Raw genomic sequence first — 19,995 nt, 5'->3', positions numbered from 1 at the left:
GATATAAGGAAGAAAAAGGGAACAACTTGAACTGGCCTTATTTTTTCATTCATCATTTCAGAACACAGAAAAAGATAAAAATAATAATTATCCTGATTCAGCATAGACTACATGTGCATAGTTACAGTAACAGAGCATTATGTTGTAAGATAAACGCGGATTTAAAGATTTCAGCCACTCACAGAGGTCACAGCAAAAATAGACCTCAGATGAACTTTTCTTTCAGTAAGCAATTCTCAGGACTTGAGGAGCAACTGAACCATCTCATGGAAGTTTTCTGATGAAGCCCTTAGCCATAAACTTCTAGAATATGAAGTTAATGCTTCTGCTAAAGTTTAGGGAGCTGTTGGTATTGTCTGTTAGGCTGACAAGGCAAATTATTCCTGCAAGAAAAACAACAACAACAAAATAGATTATTTCTATTTCTAGCAGCAATAATGAATTGATACACAGCAGTGTCTGCCCAGTGTTCATTGCCTTTTTTATCAAAGGGGTGGCAAAGAGATTGCTAATTTGTTGACAGCAAGGAGCAGTAAAACAAGTATCCTTGCCCCATCCAACAAAGGAAACAAGCAGACAGGGAAAAGAAGTTGAGAGAGCAGGCTTTGCTGGGATAGAGCTGTAAGAATTTCATAACATTTCTGTACAAAAGGCCCGAGGCTGACTATCAGGTCATGGAACAGCACCATGTGTATACTGTGCTGTGAAACATCACTTTCACACAGGTTTTATTACTGGCACTAGTTTGATGTCAAGCAAATACCTCCTTCTCACTATAAACTTTTGAGGATGCATTGCACTTCCAGATTTCATTTGTTTCTTCCAAACAAGAAGCATTATCTTCTAATCTTCTGTACTAGCAGAGAAATTCCAAGGGAACCTGACCCTCCTTTGGATTCCTTGCATCATCTGCATGCTGGGCCCTACCATTGACAAGCCTGTTTAAATTACATTTTCTTTGGTTGGGAAAGTAGCACATTGCTTATATCAGGACTGCGACTGAAGCCCAGCACATCAGAGAAGCACAGCAGTGCTGTGAAGTAATCATAGATAAAAACAGGACATATTTGTAAACAGGTTGTGTGAGCCTATTGGTTTTCATTCACCTGTGGAGACAGAATGAATGTCTTATAAATAAAGCCAAAGGGAAAGATGCTAAACATCCTGTACTTAGTAAATGTATGCATCCAAAGATGAACTTACTTGCTTTCTTTTATTTTTTTTCTTTTTTTTTTTTTTTTGCATTTAGCTCTGCATTCAAAATAACTTTCTGCTGTAGCCTGCAAGGCAAATGAAAGGATATCACCAAAAACGATGGCAGGCTCTAAAGCAAAATAATATTGAAAGAAATTCAGCAATAAGGTCCATGGTGAACTTTCAGCACATGCGTATCTGAGAAATTTTGTTGGCTTGCTTATATAAGACAAAATTAATTCCTTAAGAGGAATGGAAAGGCATTTTTTTGTTTGTTTGTTTTTTTTTTTTTACCTTACTCATAGTTCATTCTCAGTTTGGGTATTTCAGAAAAACAGGGCTGAGATCTTTCTGAACTGCTTCTTGCCCTTTAATGCATAGTGCATAACAGCCCTACTCCAAAATACCTTAGGGAGAAACTCAGTCCTGGGTACATTCTCTACATGATTCATGAACTGCTCTGAGGTAGCAAATACTTGCCAGATCATTCTATCCCACAGTGCAGCTCTCAAAACAAAGAACTGGAGGGAAATGCTTATGAAGTCCCCTCATTCACCTGGAATTTGTCCTGTTATCACATTCATCTAGGACATACATGTATCTGAGATCACTGAGAATCCCAGGGTTATTTTTGCCCCACCAATCTCCTCTCCTGCCATGTAGGTGAGACTAACTCTGCAGTTTCAATCTCATCTCTGGCTGCCTTATCTATCAGGTTCCTGCCAACAGGCACCACTATAGAGTAACTTATTTGAGTTATTTTAGCTGCTTATCTCAAGAGGCCGTGAACTGCCATAGGAGGTACGTATCAAGGAAGCCCAGGTGCCTGAGTCAGACTAAACACCAAGCTTTCAGATGGTTGCAATTAGGGAAGATGACTCCCACCACAGATGAGGTGATTTTATAGACTTGTACCTTGCCCCAGTAGGACTCTGAGAAAAGGAAGCTTCCAGAGAAGAGGCAGAAGTAAGAAAAGTTAGCAAACAAAAAGCATCTTTCAGTAGACTGTCAGGCCAAAACTCTAACAGGATCAATCCTTTTTGTTTTCTTTCTGCCATGCTGGTCTTTTAAGTTCATCTCCCCCTCCCCTACGACATCTTCCCATGGACTTCCTGCATCTTATGTAGGATCAGTAGAAGGGGAATCACGTGATCCTTCTTGCAGGGGTATTGTTCTTTCTGGTCACAGGAAAAAGAGATGATCTCACCTTAGTGTTTGTACTGAATTTTGTACCCCTTTTATTTTTTAACATCTGATGACATAGACTGTAACTATCCCATTTTCTGTTAGTTTCTTCTTGGTTGGTTGTAGGAGAGCTTCTGTCTGATCAGATCAAAACATCTTGGTCTTCTCTTATGCATATTTTCTGATATGTGCTGGTGTCATCTAGTGATAGGAGCAAAAAATAAAGGTTACCCCAAAATGATTTTTAAGCTATCTCTGTAACAAATTTCACATCATCATTTTGAATCTTAAAGGAGGATTGTTTTTGACTATCCTTTTTGTGATGTGTGGAAAAAATGTGGTTATAGCAGAGGGTTCATCATTTCTCCACAAAATAAATGATCATAATGGTCTCTTAATATAGACATATTGCACTGTGTTACTGCAGAACCTTTTCTGACATAACATGCTATGTGGATATGAAGAAAATTATTGTGATTTTAGTTTTGGAGTTTTAAATGTCAGCCCTTAGGAAAAATGTATTTTGAAACTTGGAATAAGGCAACAGACCCTTAAATTAAGTAACCTCAAATTAAATTATTTCTAGAGAGGAGATAGAATTATGTCATAAATGTTAAAATAAAACAAGGGAAATGTAATGTATTTTAAAATTATATACTGTTACCAAATAAAGTTACATACTACTTTATGTTGTACAGACTCATAGCATGTTTGTCATTTTTAATTATTTTTGCAGATAGGAAAACAAATATTTATCTCCTAAAAGTATTAGTTTTATACAGTATGCTTCCAGTGAAGTGAAAAAGTTAAGTGGGGATTAGAAAATTTTGGTTGTATTCAACTATTCCATACTAGACCCAACATAAACATTTATAGTGCCTTCCAATCCTGAGGTAGAAATTAAACGTATTAAAAGTACTTTGCTCCTGGGTGAGTACTTATGTTGTAGTCCTTGGAGGGTAGTAAATGGATCTATTTGTAAGTGAAAAAGTAGAGCTGGAATTGAGATTGTGTGTGCCTTTTAGAAGGTATGCTTCCTTTTAGCAGTGAATAGACAAGCAACAACCACTTGGTCACTGGCTATTTAAATCTGTAAGGCAGCTTTGCCAAGCTGTCCATTTCAATTTGTATGTGACATAGGAGGAAAGGTATTTTAGTAAATAAATAGGAAAGTCCACTTGCATGCCACACTGCTCTTCATAGACCTTGTCGGTGTTAAGCATCTCTCAGAACTACATGTTTAAAATAGGGGTAGGAGCCTCATAAATGGGTATCTCTCAACGACTGCATACACTTTTACTGTGATAACCACTAATGGGAGACAAGAGTCTGAAATGCCTTTGCCAGAGTCCCTGTCTGACTAACAGCAAGTCATTTACAGCATATGAGGTACTGAAAGCAGAAAGCTGTGGGGATGTTACATGCACTCACTCATGTCAGTAGAAAGCAGCAAGGGGCTTCAGGACAGGAGTATGGGTAAAAACAGAAAAAGTGTAAATGAAAGGGACATAGGTAAGCTAAAGCAGTAATTCACTAAAGGGACATCAAGTGTTCAAGATCTCAGTTTACAGCAAGTGTTCTTCAGTCTTTGTAGCAATGTGCATTTTTGCAATTTGTTTCATGGGACATTCTCTCCCTCTTTTCTTCAAAATCAAGCAGAGAATTTTGAAATCTCAGTAATTTTCCTAAGCAGAACTGTTCTTAGTTCAATTTTGTGTAACACATTTGCAACATCCACATTCATTTTTATAATTTGGAGTTACTCTTTGTCAGAAATCTTAAGGCATGGGTGTCCAACCTTTTGGCTTGCCTGGACTTCCCTGACCGAAAAGGAATTGCCTTAGGCTGCATATGAACTACATAGGTTGCTCTGAAAGTAATGGTTCCTATTCATTTCCATGAAAGCTACAATAGATACAAAGAGCACAATAACATTATTTGATAGAGCAATTTCTCCGTTACAAACAACTATTTTTTGACATAGTATCCACCATTAGCTTTGCATTTTCACCAAGAATGAACAAGTGCCTGCATGCCATGCTTGGAAATATCCGCATCAGCGCATATAACCTGTTGTCGCCACTGCTGAAATGCACCACTTGCCACTTCACTGTGCTGATATCCACTGTTTGGTCTCCATAAACATTCATCAAGCATCAGTTAAAGTCAGTGGGTGCAATTTTCCTTAGGCATGGAGGAATTCACTGATACACCTTTGCTTCATATGCATTTCCATGTCAGACACTGACCCCCTGCTGCTGTCTGTTGCACAGCAACAAAATGTAATGGAGTGTTGGTGGGAAGGTTCAACATCGACTGTGTTATCACCAGCATCCACTTCTGATGTGGGCCAGCATAATAGGAGACATTACCTTTGGAGCAGCCCTCATATGTAATACAGTTAATGTATCTAAGTCACAAAATTATTTATTTATTTATTTTAATTAAAGGAGAAAAAAAAGACAGCAACAAAAACATAAAACTAGTGGGATATTTGACCTTGGTTTTGTGAAACTAATGCATCATTCTGATTTGACTAAAGCAGTTGTATTTCCCAGTGAGTTCTCAAGGTGCTCATCAGAGATTTTTGATCAAATTTTACTCTTCCTGTATTTCACCTTTGAAAACGGTTGCTCACAGATGTATGTACTGCCAAAAAACAATGACATGAATAAGGTATGATTGTGAAGCGAGGATTATTTTTCTCTGTTAAGAAATGTCTTTAAAAAGTCCAGTAGAGACAAATTCCTTTATCTCAACAGAAAGCATGTCTACATATTTTCTGCTGCTCACAGGACTGTGTTTAGCCAACGCATCAAAAATGCATCAAATGATATGTCATAACTTGAGTTAGCACTGCACTGTGGCCTCCCTGCGTCCTGGTTTCAGCCCAGACAGAATTAATAGCATGGTGATATTTGGTTGTTGCTGTGCAAAGGGTGTGTGCCTGGGGCTGGGCCAGGCTGCTCGGTGGGACAGAACTACTGCCCTGATGATGTGGGGCACGGGGCTGAGCCAGGCCACATACAGCCTGTGGGCCGTGGGTCGAACACATCCGACTTAAGGCAAGCTGTTGGCTCCCAGGGTGTATCTGTGCGCAGTGAACATCATAACTGCAGACCTAATGTCTCATCATCACAGGAATGATCCATCCTGAAGATACACATATGAAGGAAGCAGGCTGTTGATCCCTCTCTCACATTCCACTAGAGAAAGATACATGGCATTTAGGATCAAATTTTGTAACTCTATTCTATTCCGTTGGTTAGTTTCACTGATGTAGTGTTTCAAGATGTAAAATTAGCAAGATCAGCAGAGATATTAGTAAATGTCAAAAGGGATTGTGCATGATACATTTTCTGTCTCAAGGGAGACTGAGAACAAATAGCAAAGGTTACACTTCAAGTCATCCCAGAATAATATGTCTGTTTCTATAGCATTATTTATAGTAGATAAAAGTCCCGAGACTCAATGACTGTCAATTTTGAATGTGGATTGTGCAGACAGTGTTTTTTCAAGACTCCCTCAACAGCCAATGGGGACAAAACCCACCCCAATCAGGTATTTTGTTGACATGTGGTAGGCAACTGTTTTAAGGCTATGATGAATCCCCGTATGTTTGTGCTCATCTCTCTTCACTGCCTTTTTGTGGGAGCTTAGACAACTCAATTAGACTAGAAGTTTAACTGTTAAATGGTTGCAGATAAGTGGCTTGAATCCCATCCAAAATGACTATAGAATACCCACATTCGCACTTACTTGCTAATTCTTCCATCAGGTGCAGAATCAGTTCCCACTTTATGATACAGCACAGTGTAGTATGTTTGAGAGTACTTAAAATTAGATGCCCCATATGTAGCTAACAAAGCTTTTGCTTTGACAACATGTCTCTATCTGCATGTTATGGCAGTTGGTCATAATTGTGTCTGCCTACAGCAGTTTACGGTCATAAGAAGATATTGACACATTTAACAGCATCCATTTACATTTCATAAATATCATAAATGCCAACCTTTCCATTAAAACAGAAACAAAAGATATAAAAATTCAGTCAGAGGCAGATTGCTAGTGTTTTAAAAACAAAAGCAGAGTTTTAACCACTGCCACGTGGCTGCCAGGACCAGTAACATATTGCTATAGCAATGTACTACAAATGTAATAGCTAAAAAAGAAAATCTGGATAGAGGGAAAAAAAAAAAATCCTCAAACTGCAAAATTCCAAAATTTCTGAAAAGTCCTGCCACAGAAAGTTTCCAGGGCTAAAACGAAATTGTCTAAGACGTATTTTTTCATACAGACTTTTACAGACTACAGAACTTTTCAGTAATAAAAGAAAATAAAAAATTATAGAGTTGTCAAAATCTCTTTCCCATTGAAAACTAATAAATATATGTCAAAAATGTACCGATTGTATACAGTGACTATCGTTTAGTAAGACCAACCTAGAATATTATGACTGTGTACAGAAATAGCCCATTAATATAATCTCTGTATGTACATAATTAGAGCTATTATAGTAGTAGATTACAAAACTACAGGCTGTTTCTTTTCTTTTTTTCTTTTTTCTTTTTTTTTTTTTGTTCTTTTTTCCCCTTAGAATTCTAGCTAGATGATGGCTTCCCCTTTGAAATCATTTTATCCTACACTCCAGGATAAGATCTGTCTTTCTCTATCACATAACCTAGAAGATGAAGTGATCTGCAACAGAATTTGTAACTATACTATTGATGTATCCATGCAGAGGCCGATCTTAATAACAGCAGGGTTTCTTCAAGAACATGTATGGATCATTTACTTTTACAGTTCTTTCACTTATTAGAAGCTTACAGTCATCATTACAGATGTGCTTCTGAGCAGATGCTTTTCAAGTTAACACATTAGCTCCCATTTATGTGCTGTCTGCTTGGTACAAATACATTTGGTTTATCATCTAAACTGAGAGAAGACCCATAGATTCTAACAGGATCAAACGTACTAACTTTTTAATCAGTTTTGGCAAAGAACAGATCTCCAAGAAGATTAGTTACGGAAACAATTATTTTGAAAATGATCTGGTTTGGAAGCCTATTTCTTGACTATTTGCAACAATTTGCAATGTTTGTTGTTGATGTTGTTTTGTTCTGTTTTGTTTGTTTGATTAGTACTTTTTAAAGGGCATGTCATATATTAAGATCGCTGTAGATATTCTGATAGACAAAGTAGACAAAATTAGGGAATATGTTGTCATAGATTTTGTCTTTCACATAACAACTTCAGTGGAGCTTAGCATTTACTGAGGAAATAATTTCTGTCTATGTAGCCATAGAACACTAAAGCCTTTGTAGTCCAGGTATCTTAAGTCCATATCTTAAACATCAGGTTATTGGCTTGGTCAACTGTATTGCCTAATCTACCCATTTATGTATCATTATGCATATGGGGATGTGAGGTTTGGGGACCAGAAAGACAGAGAAAAGGTGTAGCTTACTAGTTGGAAACACAGTTGGAAAATAATCTTTTGTCATGAAATTTAGACATCAAATTCCATCTTCTTCACTGGTTGAGTAGAAACAGCATTCACTGTAAGGATGTAAAACAATGTATTAAATATAGTCTTGGTATGTCAAGTCTCATGTTACAAAGCCAGAGGCAATCCATTACAATAGAATTTCTCAATTTACTAATCTACAAACAAATTAATCAAATAGAGAAATAAGTGAAATAGAGGCTTCAGCTCTTTTAATCTTTCAATCAAAGGCTTAGCAGCAGAGTATTATAATGAAGACCTCACATTACCAAGTCTTCATTACTTGAGCACTAAATTCATTAGTGTTACTATGAACTTTCATAAATTATTTAAAATAGCCTTGTCAAAATAAATGAACAAAGTACATTCCGTGATACTTTAGCATTTTTTTCCATTTTTTTTTCCTTCTTCTCATTGTGTTTGCTTGTGTGCTTTATAGTTCAAGAATTAGTTGATTCACAATGGAGATAGGTTTTGAAAGCTATTAGTGTTAGTGGGAGTCTTACAACTAAACTTGGTGGGAGTCCTGATTGTCCTTGTATCAATGAAAACAAGTAATGTCCTATTGTTATCTCTAATTAGCCACAAGCATGACAGAGCAGGGCCTGTCTGACTCTACAAATGTACAGCACGTAATGCAGTGGGGCCTCCATTCTATTTGGAATATCTCCATTAATAAAACAGCTATCTTATGAATGCAATTATTTCAAATCTTTGCTATGTATTCAAAACTGACACAATAGACACCTCAAAAAAAAAAAAAAAAAAAAAAGGAGGAGGAAATACTGCATGGCTGAAGGCATGCAACAATGAACATCTGATACTAATTAGTAAAAGAAAATTCCTATGATACCATTTCTTCTCAGGAAATGTAGTTTTACTCTCCTCAACATGGTGTTCTGCCTAATAGTCACAGTGGTTGGAGACAGTATGTGAATTTTATTATATGAAGCATAAATAGTAAAGCTCAACTCAGATCATTCCTATAGAACACCTGATACTGGAGACCCTTCAATTTCCATGGAATTCTCATATAAAGTATGAAGGAAATGTAATATTTAAAGTTTATCTGCAAGAAGGCAAAATCATTATTTAATCCTAAAGAACAAAAGAATCCATTATTTTAAATTATAATAATCTCATATTTTATTTTCATGAAAACAAAAACACAAAACAAAAAAAACCCACAAAATCTTCTAGGCCTATGTGCATTATCTTCATTTCAGTGATGTAAAACACTCTGTCTACTGAATTTATTCTGCTTTGGAGTTCCCCTGGATAGTCATGCACTGAGTGTGAGTACTGAGGAAAATGCATTATTCTTAGGTTGTAATGTCTCTTCTTTGTTTGGTTGGATAAATTCTCATTAGTGTGTGTTCATATGTGAGTGAGAGGGAAACTCCTGGCACTTTTCTCAGTTCTTTAGTATTCTCAGAAGTCCTGGCAAAGTCTATCTGCTTTTTGTTATTGGTAATACACTAATGCCTGCTGATTTTCATAGTCAACTTCTACTGATACGAAGGAAGAATGTTCTCCCTTCTTAAGAGTTAAATGCCAAACCAGGTCTCCTCTCTCTTACACCTTCATAGGGCATACATATACTCCCTATGTAACCTGATTACATGCTTTAGCAGCAGATCATATCATTCCTAGTACAATTTCATGGGGGCAATAGGACTCTGCAGACGCAAAGTAATAGATCAAAAAACAATTATCACTCTGCTACAAAATATTTTTGTAGGGAGTCCTTTCATGTGTCCAAGCCTTTGGAAAACAGAGTCACAGCAACATGCTTCCTGCTTTTTATTTGTATGACATGGTAAAAGGGACAGTTGGTTCTCAAAAGCACTGTTTTAGTTTATTTGGAGACTCAGCCCTGCATTGCTACCTATCTGGAACACTCTCATCTCTCACTGTAAGAACATAAGACTTCTTTCTCATGAAAGCTTATATTTTTCAGAAATGGATAAGTATACCAGAGAAGGCTGGCATGGTATAATGCCACATTCTGGCTCAGTTTGAACCCTTATAGCAGATAAATATGAAATGTCATAACAGATGTCTGCTTAAAATGCAAGGGCTCTGCTTGTGAATCTTATGTAAGGTTCAGCATCGCTTGTTCTCACAGTTGACGGTGAAGTGGGTCTGGCTCCCAGCCCAGGTCTCTCACACAATGATTAACCTGAGACTACATGGCACCATCTGGTACTGTCTCAGGTAGGAAACATATATAAATGACTGAACAGTTATGCTTTTCCCTCTGTAAGCAGAGTAATATTTGAGGAATAGAACATTTTTCTTTTCCCAGGCAGAACCGCCTTGAATTATTTCATGTACAGGTAAAACACTCAATAAGCACTACACTCTCTTCTAAATACATGCTTGGGTCTCTTTCATTCCTGCTTTGTTCAGACACATTCTTACTTTTTCTATGTCTTCTTCTTCCTTTTTCCCTCTGTCCAATCCTCTGCACTCTTTCCCTGCCTCCTTCCTTTCTGATCTTCCTCTCTCACTCCCATTCTTTCTCCTTCCTGCCTGTCTTTCTTACCTCTTTCCTTTCTTTCCTTACTTCTTTCCTTCTTTTCCCTTTTTTCTTCTTTTGATCTTTCTTACACTTCCAATCCATTGTTACTGAGCACTGATCTTGAGAAAGAGGCTTGATTAACTAGCAACCCTCATCTGCCCTATTTCCTGTTCTGTTCTATTTTTTTCCTGTTCTATTTTACTCTGGAGAAGTGCTTCTGTATGAGCTTTTTGTAAGTCAGTACATGAAGTAAATAATCAGAATCAGCTCAGAAAGAGTGATGACTCCCAGGGCTGACATGATGGCATGACCCCCACTTACACAGAAAATGGTGGCTCTCTGGAAATGTCTCATGGCCATGTTCACGTAAGGAAACAACATTAAGCAAATGGAGAGAAATGCAGGTGAAAAGGATCACCTTCCATCTTTCCCACCTCCCTCTCTCTCTCTTTCTTGAGTAGTCATATATTTCAGTGGTTTAAGACTAGCAGGACATGACCCCCTTTTGTTCCTGCCCTTCAGCATTTTAAAACACAAAAGCTGAGCCTCTCACCCTTCTTTATATTTCTAACAAATCCATTTAGGATGCCCCTTTAAAATTCATAGAATCTGAAATATGAAAGCCTTAAAATGTGAAATATTCCATCCAAATGCTTCCCATCTTTAGATGTTCACATTAAGAAATAAAGGAAATATTTACAGAGGTAAAAAGAGTTATGATTACAAGTAATGGGGTGGAATTAAGAACAGACAGATGTAGTTTGAAAAGCATGAAAAGCTTCCTCACACTTATATGTCTGATAACATAGAAAACACTCCAAAGGGAAGTTGTAAATAAACCATCATCACTTTAGAAATAGTCTAATGATCAGTTCTTCATTTACAGTGACATGAACTAGGAAGCCCAACAGGGCCTTTCTATCCTTGGCTTCCATTATTCTATGTTAAAATTAGAAGGCAAATAAGCAGAACAGTTCATGACAGTCTTATCTTTTATTGCCAGTAGGAGAATGCTTACTGTTACCCAAGCTAATCATACTGCAATATAACTTCAACATTTTATATTGGATATTATTATAGGTACATATCACTATAACATACTGCTTTCATTTTGAACCCATCATGGTGCTGTAACAGTTTTCTAGCAACACACATTAAATTTAAAAAGGAAAAAATGAGTGGGAGGTATAGTACTCAATTATATCTACTGTAGCTTCTGTTTTACGGGTTTTATCGTTAGACTTGGTTTTCATTACTAGTTCACTATAGGAATTGGGATTTACTTTGTATATACATCATTTAACTTTGAGAGTCTTCAGGGCTTTTAAAAGCGTTCAGCCTTCTATATACTGTGGTATTTAATTTGCTTCCTTATTTTTTCATAGTTTTTAACTTCATTTAAATTAATTGCTACTTAGATCAATGATTTTCACATGCCAGTATACTGTTGGGATGCTGGGGAGGAAAAGAGTTTTCTGTGAAGTTTCATGAGGTGTAGGGAGACTTACTTTTATGAAAAATATGTCATTATTAAAACTCTTTCATTTGAGGTGGTAGAAAGAACTTTTATAATCTTCATTACAAAGTGAACTAGAAAGTGTTTCTAGAAATCAGAAATAATGCTTCTCAAATTATCACATATTTAGGAGGAAGTAGATGAGGAAGTAGAGTAAAAGATCTCCTATTCTCTTTATTGCTACTTATTTTTGTGAAGAATTTTTAGACAAAAATACATAAGATCTGATTTTTCATTTTATCTTTTGCTAAATTATGGCAAAATATGCATAACAATTGATCTTGTTATCGCCTAGCTTGTACGGATAGTGAGGGTTGCCATTACCCAGGTACAAGACACTGCATTTGGCTTCATGAGGTTCACCTGGGCCCACTAACTAGAGCTTGTTTAGGTCTCTCTGGATGGTATCTGGTCTCTCAGGTGTATCAACTGCACCACACAGCTTGGTGTCGCCCAGAAACTTACTGAAGGTGTACTCAATACCACTGCTGAAGTCACCAATTAAGATATTAAAGAGCACTGCTCCCATTGTTGACTCCTGAGGGATACCACTTATCACCATCTTTTGATGATTAGTTTCCATGTCTAGTACATCTTTGTCCTCTGAGGTACTATATGGAAACTCCACTACTTGTACTACATGTACAAAATGAGAGTTTACACAAACCGTTTGATTTACATAAAAAAATTATATACACAGCTTCTCTGGCTGATATGTACTACTTTTAATCAATAATTTCAACTGAAAAGTTCATAATGATATCTTCTACAATTGAAAAATGTTCTATTTTGTTCAAAACAGAAAAGGCAGCAAATTTTCATTTGGGGTCTGATTTAGATGAAAAAGATAGAATCAAAGGTTTAGTAATTTGGTTTACCTTTATTTCTACTGACATATGTCACAAGTAGCTTATTATATACTAGTGATAAATAATGCTATGTGAATTCAGACTTTCTTGCTGCTATTGTTGTCACTGAAATAACTATGCTATTAGAAATTATTGAAACACACAATTAAACACTGATAATTTTTTGAGATGATAATCAGGAATGAATCAGCATCTGAGAGTTCGGATTACCACTGTAGCACCTATGGTCCTTTCTGTCCTGCTGATGTCTGAGCCTTTGATGAAGTAAGTGAGATATGTGAGTGTGTGGGGACAAGGAAAGTCACCACAGACTGGCTTCATCTTTTGTTAACCCAAATATCTGCCAAGAGGGGCATCAGAATTATGATGGAGTATTGTGGAGGTGATGGGTAGGAAATGACCATTACAGAAGTGTAGTGAATCTGGGTACTAGTGCTCAACACAAATCTAGTAAAAACTGCTATTGCCATGTTATTGACATAGTAGCAAGCTTAATTGTATTGGCTTTATTTAGACATGAATTATATAAAATTATATATAGATATACTTAGAACTGTAATATTACCAAAAGCAAAAATCTCTCTCTCTCTGTGTATATATACATACATACATTTATTTATGTATAAACATGCACTTGTGGATAAAGCTGAATATGTGTAAATACACACACACACATCCATATATACACATAGAAAACCATATTCCTTTATGCAGGGAAAAGAAAGACCTGATATTTATATCAAATGGATACTTCTCACTATGCACAGCCTCAGCAAGTATTTTTAATAAGATGTTAAGTCAAGTGGGTTGGGAATTGAAGTGAAGGGCTATATAGCTGTGATCCATAGTCCTGTCGTCTCTGTAGTGACTGAATAGCTGTGTATCACAGCTATTGAAAAAAAAAAAAAACTCACGATGCGCAGAGAGCATTTGAAGAAAACATAAGCTCAGTCTTTCTTTTCAAATGTTACTACTTACAGAAAGTCACCAGTATGATAAGAATTTAAAATCCTATTAGGCAATTCAGATTTTTTTTCCTGTAATTTGACATGAAAGTCTTTTTGTTAGTGACTTTCATATTGTATTAGCTATAAAGAGGGAATGAAGAAGTAGGTTCTGGCTGCTGGCCAAGTCTAAGATGCAATCCTACCACAATAAATTCCAGGATGAATGGCAGAAGCATGCAGATGAGTTACAAACTGAGATGAGCAAACGTGGCGCATGCAGGCTGGCATGAAAAAGCAACAACCTCTGATTTCTGCTAGGACAGAATTTCTTCGAATTTGCAGGGCAGAGCATTGGCTCAGAGCTGTTTTTTATACTTTAGTCTCACATGCGGAGATGAATGCTTCTTTAGCAGGTTGGACAACGTCTGTTCCACCTTATTAAGGATCATTCTTACACAAATCCTCTTCCCAATTCACGGATATAATTTCATCTCCCCATTGTAATTTGCTTCAGGAGGCTTACTGTCTAATATTTCTATTTTCTTATAAACCTCAAATATTTAGCAGAGCAGTATAGCTCAGCACCTCTCAATCCCTACATAAGTGTGGAAAGAGAATAAAATCTGTGCATGGTATAAATTAGGCTTCAGAATGAGGTATATTCATTTTAGGGGGTAAATGGAAGAAGAGAATCAAAAGATTATGAGCCTAGTTAGAAGACCTATCTACAGAGAGACTTAAATAGGAAAGAAAATCCATATCTAATTAAATTGAAAATTGCAGGGCAAATTATTTGTGGGGAAAAAAAAAATAATGTGTGTCTTCACGCATCCAACGTTACATGAAAATATCTGGTCTTATGGGGGTGGTGGTTTTTTTGTGGGTTTTTTTTTGTTTTTTGTTTTTTTGTTTTTTTTTTTGGTATGTGGACTGCAGTTGATAAAAGCTCTTCCCCTTCAGCCTGCAACAGAAATTCAAACTTTAAATGACACAGTGAACAGATTTATACAATTCACTTGTGGTGTCACTAAACCTGAACATAAAATTATACTGCTGAAAGCAAAAAGAAGTCAGAGGAGACAGCAGCCAGCATTTACCTAGTAATCAAGGTACTGTACTGATAGTGCTATGAATGTGTGATATAGGCCAAGTATTGCAAAACCATTTCTTCTTTGTCTTCTTTCAGAAGTAACAGATTTAAAATATCAGTATATAGTGAAGAAATCAAAGAAGTGCACGCACATAAAGCCATATTTCCTAAATCCTGTTTTTTGAATGTGTTTGAAGTTATTTTCTATTAACTGGAAAATGGATGTGGGATTATTTAATTAATTGATTTAATTATTTAAATCAGTTTTTAGTAAAGAAGTATTAGTTGTCAGTGACTGGAAGTGCTAACCCAGACTTAGCAGAGGTGCATTCTGCCCACAGTTTTCTCAATAACTAACTTAGTGTGCTGCAGGTTCTTTTCAAGGTCTGTACCTCAGTGCCTCAATTTCTAAAATGAGAATAGTGTTTCACATTAAGATATATGGCTGAAAAGAACAACAGAAAACCTGTATATAGAAATCTGTGCTTTGAGTGAAAGAGATGAGTAGAGATGAGGAAAAAAAAAAAAAAAACAACTTGGAATTATATTACCATCAGGAGATATTGGTGATCAGCTCAGGATAAATTCAGGTTAGTCACTAAGCTTTCTAATTTAACATCTGCAAGACTCAAGCATGAATCTTAAACAATGTTTATTGAAAGCCGTCTAATCTAAACTGCTGCTTACAGTATATTATATTTTTTTAACATAAAAAAAATCGTACATATTTATAAACATATATATGTGTATATGCTACGGAGTATCTGTGAAAGATGAACTTAAATGACAGTGCATGGAAGGAGGGAAAATACATGCAAGAAAGAGCTCACATTTCAAAGTAAAACTGAACTTTTTTTCAAAGCAATTTAATATATATATATTATTTTCCAAGATACAGAACTTCAAAGACTCTGGTAAAAATGTAGATAAATAGATTATTTTTATGCTGCTGAAGTGACTCATCATTTCAACAACACTTGCAATATTTTTTATGGATTTCCACCTCAAATTACTTGAGTTCTGTCTTATAAAAGATATGTCCCTTTTATCTACATTATTTTTATCTTCACACTGAGCAGAAAAAAAGAAACTTTATAATCACCTACAATACATTGTTTGATGTCAGCACTAGACCACTCAACCAATGTAGAAAGGTGTGATTACTAGAGTATATGAAAGATTGATGATAGGCACTACAGTGATTTTTACTTACCTATAAGAAAATAAAACATAAACAAGTGGAATAACGTCTGTAAAGAAGAGCTTATTACAATCTTGGATCAAAACTGGAGGCTCCAGGTTTTTTAGTTGGTTTGTGTTTGCTACACAGCAGATATGCCAACTGATTCTACATCCTTTCCTATTTTGAAGTCACCTGGCTGGCCATTCTTCTGTCCTAGAATTTACTGTCTGATGCTGTGAGCAGATGATGCCCACTAAATCTTGACCTGCACTTTGCATTGGCTAGAAAAGTTAACTGGCATTTAATATAAAAGTTTATACAGATCTGGGGCTTGAAGCTGAGTAATCCACAAACTCAAGTGGAAATTAAATATCTGAATTCTCTTGGCTGGAATTTGAGTACCTGGATTTTTTAGAGGATCTAGCTTTGGCATTTTAGGGGACTTCAGCCTTATTTAGGACATGTGACCCCAGATGCTGTTAGGATTTGGGACGCAATAAAGGGGGAGAACAATCACAGTCTTACTTGTCCTTATTGTTGTGGGTTCTTTAGAATCATAGAATCCTTAGAGTTGAAAGAGACCTTTAAAGGTCATCTAATCCAACTCCCCTGCAATGAACAAGGAGAACTACAGCTAGATCAGATTGCCCAAGGCCTGATCCAGCCTTGCCTTGAAAGTATCCAGGGATGGCTCATCAACCATATCACTGGGCAATTTGTTCCAGTGTCTCACCACTCTCACTGTAAAAGACCTCCTTATATCCAACTTAAATCTACCCTCTTTGAGCCTGAAGTCATTTCCCCTTGTTCTATGACCACACAACCTGGTAAAGAGTCTGTCCCCTTCTTTCCTGTAGCTCCATTTTAGATACTGAAAGGCCACTGTCAGGTCTCTTTGGAGCCTTCTCGTCTCCAGGCTGAACAGCCCCAGCTCTTTCAGCCTGCCCTCATGGGAGAGGTGTTCCATACTTTAAATCATTATTGTGGCCCTCCTCTGGATTTGCTCCAACAAGTCTATGTCTCTCTTGTTCTAAGAGCTCCACATTTGGATGCAGTACTCCAGGTGATTTTAGTGTATCTGTTTTACATGGTGTTATTTATTGCACAGTATGATTTTCTCCATAAACACCATTTTAATAATCCAGAATGTTTTTGATAAATATATTTAAAATGTATCTTCAGATAGATGGTATCTTCCTAATACATTATAATCCTTCCAGGATAGTAAGTATGAGGGCTAGCATAAGCTTTTAAACACTGTAAAAGATCCAAGTAATGACAGCTCTTTCAAAACTTATTTTTTTCATTAAAATCCTCTATGTAGTTTGTAAAGAATATTACATTCAGAACCACACTCCCTACACACACACACACACACACACACACACACAAAACCAACACAAAACAAAACAAAACAAAACAAAAAAACACATCAACACATCATCCTGCTGTGGGAGAGCACAACAAAAAGGATAGTTTCATAAAAATCATAACAAACAAATAATTTCCCCCAGCACACCACTAAAAATCCTCCTCTACCTCCCAGAACTTTTTCAAGGAAAGATATTCACGGATTTATTATCACTTCTTTCTAGAAATATGGATAAAATCTGTTCAGAAACTTTATTCACATTGCTATTCTTCTGAGCACAATAGGTGAACAAACCTTCAATTACTTACTATTCACAACATTAGCAAAATTGGTATTTATAGCAAATGCATGGGCGCAGCCTAGATCTGACTATGACATCCTGTCACAGTATACCACTTGCATCAAAAAAAGGCTTTTATTGACAGTCTTACTTTCTTCCTGGTTTCATCTTTTTTTTTTTTTTTTTTCCTTATAATCTCAGAAAAATCCCCACTGAAAAAGGAAGAGTATAAAGCCTTCTGAAAAATTAGTAAAATACTTTAAGATGATCCACCTGCTTTAAAGCTGCAGATATACTAACGTTTGTATAATCAGCTTTCTGATAGAAAACTTCAAAGCTTCTGAGCTACCTGCAAACAGCACTGCCTGTAGCAGTGGGGCAAAAAGAAGGGGAGAGGATTGACAGGAGAAAGGACAGATGGCAGGTGGGAAAAGGAATTACAGGCTTTAGCTGCCTCATGGTTAAACTTAACAGTATTACTATTTCAGAAGATTAAAGTGAAAGAAATGGATGCTGCCGTTGTTTTTATCATCAGTCATAACTATTTAATAAAGGCGGTGTGCTCTGTGCTGGTTGTGGATCTTGGTGCAAAGGGTACAAGAGGAAAAAATACTACCACCCGCTCAGTGTGCAGTTCCCATTTCAGTACAGCTGTAGTCTGCTTGATCTTTGGGAAGGAGTTTTAGCCTTATCCCCTCAGGGGGGGAAAAATAAAATAAAATAAAATAAAAATCTCTGTCCCCTATGGTACCTGCTCCATCTTGGTGTAGTGACTGTATGGTCTTGGTGGGTGGAGAAATAAAAAGAAACATTGCCCAGTAGGAAGGAGAAACATAAAACCCTACAGAGGATGCTAGGATGTTGTGCTTTACATCTGGGTGGGGCCTCTGCCTTAGGCATTTTCCCCTTGTAAGTCAGCAGAGCTGGTGGCAAGGCAAGCTTTGTCTCAGAGCTTTATCACTAAAAACACCATCATCAAATAAGTGCTCAGCTTTGAACAACATGTGCTCAAAAGCATATTTTTATATTGCATGTTTTTGCAGCCTCTGCTTACATAAAGGAAAAAGCGGATATAAGGATAAAATAATAGAAAAAAAATATAATAATTATTATAATAACTATTATAATAATAGGAAATAAAAAAGGATAAAATAATAGGAAAATGCTTTGGTGACTTGTGTAGTGGGGCATGTATTCCTGGAGTAGACTTCACACTACTCATTAATAAAGTCAAAGCAATTTGAAAAAAGAATAACAGTATTCCCCACTTTTCCTCGTTCAGACTTATTTTTATCTTAAATGGGTTTTGTTTCCTCTCCTGGTGAAACAGGGCCTGTGTTTTGGGTGGGCTGAAGATTTCTGAGCCAGTTCCTCAGCTGGCCTTGTTAAAGCCTATTTACATGAAGGCAGTGGTGCTAAGCCAATTTGCACCAGCTGTGAAGCCAGGACTCCATGTTTTTGTATTCATAGGAATAAATGCCTGATGCAGTTTTGATTGGTGATTGAATACTGCCAGATCCTAAAGTGCTGGGTTCTCATTAATCACAGCAGAGATGATTATTACCCTAGGCTTGATTCAGGCTCTCTTAAATCATTTCTAAATTGTAATTTGGTTGGATCTAAGCACTTAAAGGTGTGTCTGCATAGATAAGTGCAGTCAAATACACATATTTTGCCCAGCATGTTGAAATAGCTGGAAATGTCCAGCTATGGTCATGTGAACTGTGACCTATACTGCATTTGGGTAGCATGGTGTCATGCAATACGGTTACACAAAGCTTCTGAACCACAGCTACTTTGTGACTGTTAAACACTCATTGAGGACTGAAAGCATCTATATTTCTCCCTGTATGTTTCAGACAAGATTTCTTGAAGCCTCTTTAAAAACATCTCCTAATCCATCTATGCACCTAAAACTCCAACACTTGGTGAAAAACTCTTAACGCTTTATATGGTTGTTGATGAATCACAGGTACCTGCATTATCCTTCATCTCTCTTCTGATTTAGTGCATGAAAAAAGATGAATAACCTCTCCCCAGAAGGCTCTATCAACAGTTCTCACACAACACCAAGTCTCCCAGAGAATACTAAGCTCTCCAAGAAGATGCAGTGTGGAAGCAGATGCAAAGCTCATCTGAGAGCCTGAGGGCTTTGGCAGTCCTGCAGTATGCATTTGGTACTCCTGTCTGCCTACTGGGCCTTGGAGCTGCTCTGCTAATGAGGTTACGAACAAGATGTGTGTAAGCTTGTGCTGTGCCCATGCTATTTAAAATGGGATTGTAAAACAAGAGGAACGCAAGAGATGAAGTGGAAGGAAAAGACTAAGTA

The sequence above is a fragment of the Gallus gallus genome, chromosome 1 (assembly GCF_016699485.2).
Source record: "Gallus gallus isolate bGalGal1 chromosome 1, bGalGal1.mat.broiler.GRCg7b, whole genome shotgun sequence".
Taxonomy (NCBI): Eukaryota; Metazoa; Chordata; class Aves; order Galliformes; family Phasianidae; genus Gallus; species Gallus gallus.
The sequence above is the reverse complement of the archived record's forward strand: the minus strand, read 5'-3'. Positions refer to the sequence as shown.